At 46.5% G+C, this 7,817-nt stretch overlaps 1 long non-coding RNA gene across 1 annotated transcript in view; it reads right to left on the bottom strand.

Moving 5' to 3' along the window:
• Positions 1-276: 276 nt before the first annotated feature.
• LOC138920078 (uncharacterized) overlaps positions 277-7,817 on the bottom strand; it is a 17,006-nt gene continuing 9,465 nt past the window's right edge. The window contains exons 2-3 of the long non-coding RNA XR_011430736.1: positions 3,432-3,555; positions 277-2,175 (exon numbers count right to left, since the gene is read on the bottom strand). This is a non-coding gene — a long non-coding RNA (uncharacterized lncRNA). The remainder of the gene's footprint in view (positions 2,176-3,431; positions 3,556-7,817) is intronic.

Here is a 7,817-nt window from a genome sequence, read left to right as displayed (position 1 = left end):
CTTGGCCAGCCCTTCCTTGGCCCGTTTTCAGAATTTAACTACAGACAGCCTGAAAAAGAACAAAGCCTGGGCTAGGGCACCACTGACTGGCCATGTAACCTTGGGCAAGTCCCATGCTGGGTCTTAGTATCCCAAACTGTAAAATAAAAGACAGGCATTGGACTTCAACTTCCAGATGCAGTCCCTGGCCCTGTGCCATCTGAATCACCCGAGGAACACACTGTGGAGTCAGATTCCCAGGCCTTGTTGCAAACCAAAGTCTGAATCTCTAGAAGCAGAGTCCAGAAATCTGTGTATTTAAAGAGCTCCCGAAGTGATTCAGAGGTACAGCTACATTTGGTCATCACGAAGCAAGATGATCTGTAACTGACCTCAGAGCAACCCTTCCTTCTAGCGGCAAATCATTCTGTGACCTTGCCATGTCCATGGCTCTGTTCGGGCCTCCGGGTTTTTTTTCCATCTGTAATATGAGGGGGTTGGACTAGAATAGCTGATCTCCAAGGGCCTTTCCCACGCTGCCAAGTTTGTGGTTTCAAACTTATGAATGACATTTTAAACTTTAGGTCAGAGGCAGAATGACAAAAAGCCACAAACTGGGACAAACTGTCCTCTTGGTGCAGTGGAGGGAAATGACTCCGGCTACTTGGTCACTACGTCACTCCCACACTGGGCCCCCACTGTGGGCATGTGAGAACAGCTTCTGCTGGGGTCACTTTCCAGATCCACCCCCATAAAGCCCTTGGGAAGTGTCCTCATATAGGTCTATGGGTTTTGGAACCCTGCTTGTATTGGAATCCTGGCTCCACTACTGTCTTTCTGGGTGACCTTGGGGAAGTTAACTTCATCTCTTGGAGTCTCAGTTTCCTCCTCTATAAAATGGGAATCAGAATAGTACCCATGTTGTGGGCTGTCTTGAGGATCAAATGTGTGCTTACCCCACTGCCTGATATACAGTCAGCGTTATGTAAACGTTAGCAATATTAATTATTCTTATTATTTCTTCCCTTGGAATGTGGGAGTCGTGACTCCTGATCTCTCAGATATATGGCAAAGATCTAAGTAGACAGACAGTAAGCCGGGTGCCTGGCATATAGTAGGAACTCAGTAAATGTGGTACCTTCTCTTCCTGATCCCACCCCACCCCTCAGGTTCTCCAACTCCCTCCCTTTCTCCCTTCTTCCTTCCCTAGGCTGCCCTCCAGCCTCTCACATGATCCCTTTCAGGGAACGTTTGATGGAAACACTTCAGGGGAGACGCGTGTCTCAGGGACAGGTTATGCAATCTTGCGCTCACACTTATTGGAAACTCCATGTGGGAAGCTAGCTTTTGACTGCCTGTCCTCTGCGTTGGTGATCAACCTGTGCTCTGGCCAGCGAGCTCCTCTCTTAGAAGAGAAATCGGAGAGAGAGAGCTCATCGCCTGCCTGTTCTCTCCTCCAAACTGAGAACCCTTTGTTACCCAGACTGTTTTAAGGGCTGTGTGTGTGTCTGTGTTTGGGGAGGAACATTTGCTGAGCACCTGCTATGTGCCAGTCACTTATATTATCTCACTTAATCCCTATTTAATTTCTAAAACAAGTCTGTGAATTGCACATACCGTTAATATTCCCACTTAACAGATAAGGAACGTGAGGCTCAGAGAAAGGACACCATTTACCCAAGACCACTCTGCCAATGAGTGGTAGAGCTGGACCTCCAACTCAGGTCAGTGTGACTCCACACACTACCTCTTCCCAAAGCACAACAGAAAGTGCACCGGACATTACAGTTTACATAGAGCTTTCACGTACATGATCTTACCATCCTAATAGCCCTGGGGAGGTAGGGATATACATTTTCCCCATTTTACAGATCAGGAAACTGAGGCTCAGAGAAGGAAGTGACGCACTCAGTACACAGCTGGGGTATGGTTGGTCTGGTCAGCTGCAATGCTCAAAGTTGAGGAACTGGAGCTTTTGTCTTTCCACTCCAGCCTCCCTCTTCTTTATACTGGAGGGGTCAAGGGACTGGTTTCCTGTGCTCTGTGCTCCACGGTTACTGATTTTCTGCAAATTATGTCTCTATGGAGCGTGGACAATGCCAGGCATTCCACTGGGTGGCTGAGCCTCTGGAGGTTGTTGTTCCTCTTGAATAAAGAGCTCTTTTCCAGTTGTGGGTTGCCCAGGTCTAAGACACCCTAGAGAGAACGGAGAGAAGTGAGATTTTCTGAAACTGTTGCCCCACCCCTCAGGTGTTCTCCCCACCAGGTTCTACACTCTCTGCCTTTCCCTTGAAATTATTTTTTGCTCTGACCTTGAAGGATTCAGGGCTTTATTTTAAGAAGAAAAGTTACTTTCTTCACCTTCATTTCATCATCATTCATTCAATCAATCAATCATTTATTGATAAATATTCATCAAGCATTTACTGTGTGCCAGGAACTGGTCTGGGTGGTACAGATATAATGAATAAAGAGAAAAACTCTGACCTTGTTGAGTTTATATTCTCATGGAGGAGACAGACCATAACCAAGGCAACCGAAAATGTAAAATGTCATATGAAGTCATGAGAAGTGCTATGAAGACAGATGGAGGTGAAGGGGTAGAGAAGGGTAGAGGAGGAAGGGTGAGAGGAAGTACTTCAGAAACAGCCGCCCGCAAAGACCTCCCTGAAGAGGTGGCGTTCCAGCAGAGATCTGATTGAAGTGAAGGGGGGAACCAACTGGATATCAGGGAAGAACATTCCAGATAGAGGGAACTCAAGTGCAAAGCCCTGAGGCAGGAATGATATTGGCATGATTAGGGGATAGCAAGCAGGCCAGTGTGGTAGGAACTGAGGAGACAGAGGGAGGAGTGGAAGCTATGCCATCAACCCTTGCCTAAGAATTTCCAGCTTACAGTTCATTGTCACCTTATGACACCCTTGGGAGGTGAGCAGGGTGGGTGGGTGGGTGGAGTTAGATAGGCCAGATGGGAAGAGGGAGATAGAGTCATTCATTCATTCATCTAACAAATATTTATTGAGTGTTTACTATGTAGCAGGCACTGTGCTAGCCTCTGGGTACACAAAACAGACATAGTACCCTCCCTCAGGGAGCTTCTGATCTAGCAGAGGAGATACACAATAAAGCTAGGAAGCAAAGAAATAGTTGTATCAATATAAATTGTAGTGAACACTATGAAGGAAATGATCTAAAAGAATTTGGGCAGGAACACAATTTGGCCCCAGGGGAAGGTCTCTTTGAGGAAGGAATGTAAAACTAGTAACCCTGAAAGATGAGTGGAGTTAGCCAGGGCAAGCATGTGCCAGGCAAAGGAGACAGAGTGTTTGTAACAGCCCTCATGTCATCACGCGGCGAGTCTCATTTATTGGAGGAGAAAACAGACCTGAGACAGGGGAAGTGAATTGCCCATGTGATAAATGGCAGAGCAGGCTTCAACGGAGGTTCCTTACCTCAGTACCCTGTCGCCTTGGTGTTCTACTGACAGCTTTTGCTGTTTGCAAAGAGCAAATTCTAATCTCTGGCATCTGGAAAACAGTTGCACTCTCTCCACCTTGACCAGATGTTGGATGAAAGCTGGGGAAAAGGACACCAAGGGAGGAGGGAAAGTCAGGAGGAGCAGGAAGGCTCTGCTGAAGGATTGAAGTGAGGTGATGGGCTCAGGTTCAAAGTGTCCTGCTCTGTGCGTTGCACTCCAGGCGCTGTGGCATGTGACTCACAGGGCGCTACGCCCACCGTATGCAAGTGCTCAGACCACGGTCTCTGTCAAGGACTCAGAGGCAACAGGGTGTTGTGGAAAGAGCCCAGGGCTGGAACCCAAGGGATCTGGGTTTAGATGAAGCTTTGTAACCTGGACAACCCGCTTCACCTCTCTGAGCTTTAGTTTCCTCAACTATAAAATGGCTGTAATAATACCAGCCCTGGCTACCCTCTGGGACTGTTCGGGGTATGTAAACGCAATAACCTAGATGAAATCTCTTTGAAGAACTATATAGCACTCTGCAAATGGTTGGAATTGTTATTATCCGTGCCTTTCTCCAGCTGTCAGAGTGGGGGCTGCAGAAGAAGCACAAGCTTAGTATGCAGGAGGTTCTCAGGGACAAATCTCTCAGCCTCTCTTCCAGCATCTTCCCCTCTGCTTCCTCGGGGACAGCACACTTCAAAAATGTTTTTGTGGGGAGAACAGGAATCAGAGCTGTAAACTCAGTGGGACAACATGGTGAGACAGAATCAAAGAAATCTGATGTGAATCTGGGATTAGTCAGCTATTGCTGCTTAACAAACAACGCCTAAATCTCAGTGGCAAATGACAAGAGTGTGTGTTTCTCAGTCATGGGTTTGCAGGTCAGGTGGGGCAGTTTTGTTACAGCTTTGTTGTCTTTCTCCTCCCTAAGCCTGTTTTCGCGTCTCTAAAATAGAAAGGATACTATCAACTTCATAAAGTCAGGGTGTGGATGATGTTCAACACTCCCTTCTAACTACACATACCCTTTGCTCAGAGTGTGTTAGACACTAGAAAATGTTCACCTTCTAGGCTAATGGTAATGCAAGAAGTGGTCTGGCCTGAAAGTTCTCACCCTAGAAGGCAATGAAGGCCACTGGCCAAGCCAATCAGACTGGCTGTCCCCCAAATTCAGACTAAAAGAGAGAGTCAGTAAGTCAGTAAAAGAGAGAGAGGCACACGTCCAGGAAGAAGAGACACCCTCAAATAAAGACCATTCAGGCTTCAAGAGCTGGAGAGGAGTTGGCCAGCCTCTGGAATCATCTCAGTTCTCAATGTCTTCATTTCCATTTTAGGCTTTAGCTCTCCTGTATCCTTCTAAGAACCTCCAAGCCCCTTTTTATTTATTTATTTTTTTTGCTAAGGAAGATTAGCCCCGAGCTAACATCTGTGCCACTCTTCCTCTTGTTTTCTTGAGGAAGATTAGCCCTGAGCTAACATCTGTGCCAATCTTCCTCCACTTTACATGTGGGTTACTGCCACAGCACAGTTGAAGAGTGGTGTAGGCCCACACCTTGGATCCAAACCTGCGAACCTGGGCCACCAGAGAGAAGCACTTTGAACTTAACCACTATGCCACCAGGCTGGCCCCAAAGCCCCTTTTTCTTGCCATCCGGAGGGAGACATGGTTCCTTGCAATTGTAAAAGCCGCGCTAACACAGAGGAGATCTGTACAAAGTTGCCAGCTAAGAGCTTGAAATATAATAGGTCCTTAACCACTGGTGACAATTGTTTATTAATAAGGATGTTTACTTAAGAGCAAGGATGGTGTCTCATTCAGTAGGATTTTTCAAAAGGCCTCTCACACAGAAGATGTTCATCAAATGTCTATTGGATAAACGACCGAATGAGTGAATTTCTGTGTCTGAGCCTCAAGGACAAATATCCAAATGGTATTCTTCATTTATCTACACAGCAAACATTAACTGAACGTTGACTTGTGCCAGATCTTGGGCAAGGTGCTAGGGATATCTCTGTCTCTGCTGTCATGGAGCTTACCTCTGGTAGGGAAACAGATGATAAACAAGTAAAAGGATAAATACATGATGTCAGGTAAGGAAAGCGTTATGACAAATAATAAACAAAGCAAGGAGAAAGGGCTGTTTTTGGAATTCTTTCAAATACCTCCAGTGCATGCTGACTCACTGTGTGAGCCTTGGTTCGTCTATCGTATAATGGGGGTGCTGTTGGATTGAGAGGACTGGGAGGGCCCTTCTGAACCCAATGTTCCCAGTTTCTGCAGTTATGCAAGGCAGTGGCTGGACATTCCATGGCCTCTGGAAACTCCAGGCTGTCATTATCTGGAACTGGAAAGACATTTGCATGGAGCAAGGAAGACCAGAGAGTTGGTGCCATTCTGGGAGAGCCCCACGGCTCACTGTCTCAGCTGTTCTGAAAATAGTGACATGATTACCTCTTATTTACTGTGTGTGAAGAGCTGTTGGGGAGGGAGCTCCCCAACTCAAGACTCTCAGGGGGAGACCTCCGTGATCATAAAAACGGATAACATTTATGTGCTAGGAATATGCTAAGGACCATACTCTCAACACTCATGACATAACAACTACAGTGATTCCCAAGTTACCAAAGAGGGAACTGAGGCACAGAGAGGTAAAGTGTCCTGCCCTAGGTCACATAGCTAGGATGAGAGCCCAGATCTCTCCGACCCTGAAGCCTGTGCTATTAACCTTATGAATTCTAACATAATTGAGAAAGAGACGTCTGCCCAAGGAGGGGCAGAGATGGAGACTAGCGGTCCTAGGGGAAGGAGAGAGGAGAGCTGGAAGGAGAGGGTGAGGGATTTGAGAAGGCTTGCAGGAAGTGGAGGTGTCGGAGCTGGGCCGTTAAGTACAGGATTGGTTGTAGCTTCTTGGGCTTGGTGTCTCTAGATGCTCCAGTGTGCACCCAGCCCAGGTTAACTCAAGCCTGGGAGGCCTGGGAAAAGGGAGAGAGGCAGCTGCACCCTGCTGTAGGTTGGGTCTCAGCTCCTTTCTGAGCTGCATGGGAGGTGGCTGCCTGTTGACTCTCTGAATCACTTCTCTTTGCTTGAAAGGAAGCTGGGAGAAGGATGTACAGTGTGTGGCCCATGACATCACCCAGACTCACTCCTTCTCAGAGGCAGAAAATAAGGAAGGAGTGAGGGAACCAACATAGGGGAGCACGTACTATGTACCCTGCACCTCGCCTAATTTTATCTCCATTTTACCGAGGAGCAAAGCGACTCTCCAACTTTCCTCCAACTGGCAAGTGCTGGAACAAGGATTTTAATCAAGAACTTCTGGCCCTAAAACCTGTGTAATTTTGTTTGTTTGGCTTTTTTTCTTCACTTGAGACAGAAATTGTATTTATATAAGGTCAGGGAAACAGTGGAATGAGAGATGTGAAACTGGGGAGAGGGGCCGGCCCAGTGGCGCAGCGGTTGAGTGTGCACGTTCTGCTTCCATGGCCCGGGGTTTGCCGGTTCAGATCCTGAATGTGGACATGGCACCACTTGGCAAGCCACACTGTGGTAGGCATCCCACATATAAAATAGAGGAAGGTGGGCATAGATGTGAGCTGAGGGCTAGTCTTTCTTCCTCAGCAAAACGAGGATTGGCAGCAGATGTTAGCTCAGGGCTAATCTTCCTGAAAAAAAAAAGAGAAACTGGGGATACAGACCAGGCGTTACTGGTCCCAGGGACCCCTGATCCATTTATTATGTCAGCTTTTTGGGTTTTTTACTTTAGTCCCATGTAGGGAACCTGGGACTTCAGTTGAGGTCTACAAACCTTTGACTACTGTGTTCTGCTTTCTGGGAGCCAAAGAGAACCCATTAGAACTTTTTACAGGGCCTCAGGGTCTGGTGGAGTTGTTTTAACCCTTGGAGGTCGGGACTTCTTTGTGGATCTAAAGAGAGAATCTGAGGTTTCTTGCCCCAGAAAAATTTACATAGAGACACATACCCTATGGAAGTAGTGACTGTCCATGTGCCTCTTGTCCCCAGTCCAAGCAGCCCAGGTTAAAACCCCACAAATAACTATATTCAAACATACTGCCTGCCTTCAGAGAGATTCTCAGAACTTGGAGAGGGGGAAATTAATTTCTTAATTTCAGGAGGTTGGCATATCTTTATACAAGAGCTTCCACGAACTGTCTAAACTAGCAATCTTCAGTCTTTTTTGCTAGTGTAATTTCCGAATGATTATCGAAAAACTGTACTTCTTGGCACATTTTTTAGTTGATAGCTAACCTTTTTCATAAAAGTTGCAATAGTTGCAAAGGTTGTAATTTCCGACATGTTGTAAATTCATACACTTAAAAATAAATGGTTACATCATTCTTTAAAATGTATCCAGTT

This window comes from Equus caballus, chromosome 22, assembly GCF_041296265.1.
Source record: "Equus caballus isolate H_3958 breed thoroughbred chromosome 22, TB-T2T, whole genome shotgun sequence".
Classification (NCBI taxonomy): Eukaryota; Metazoa; Chordata; class Mammalia; order Perissodactyla; family Equidae; genus Equus; species Equus caballus.
This window is presented reverse-complemented; position numbering and strand designations above follow the sequence as displayed.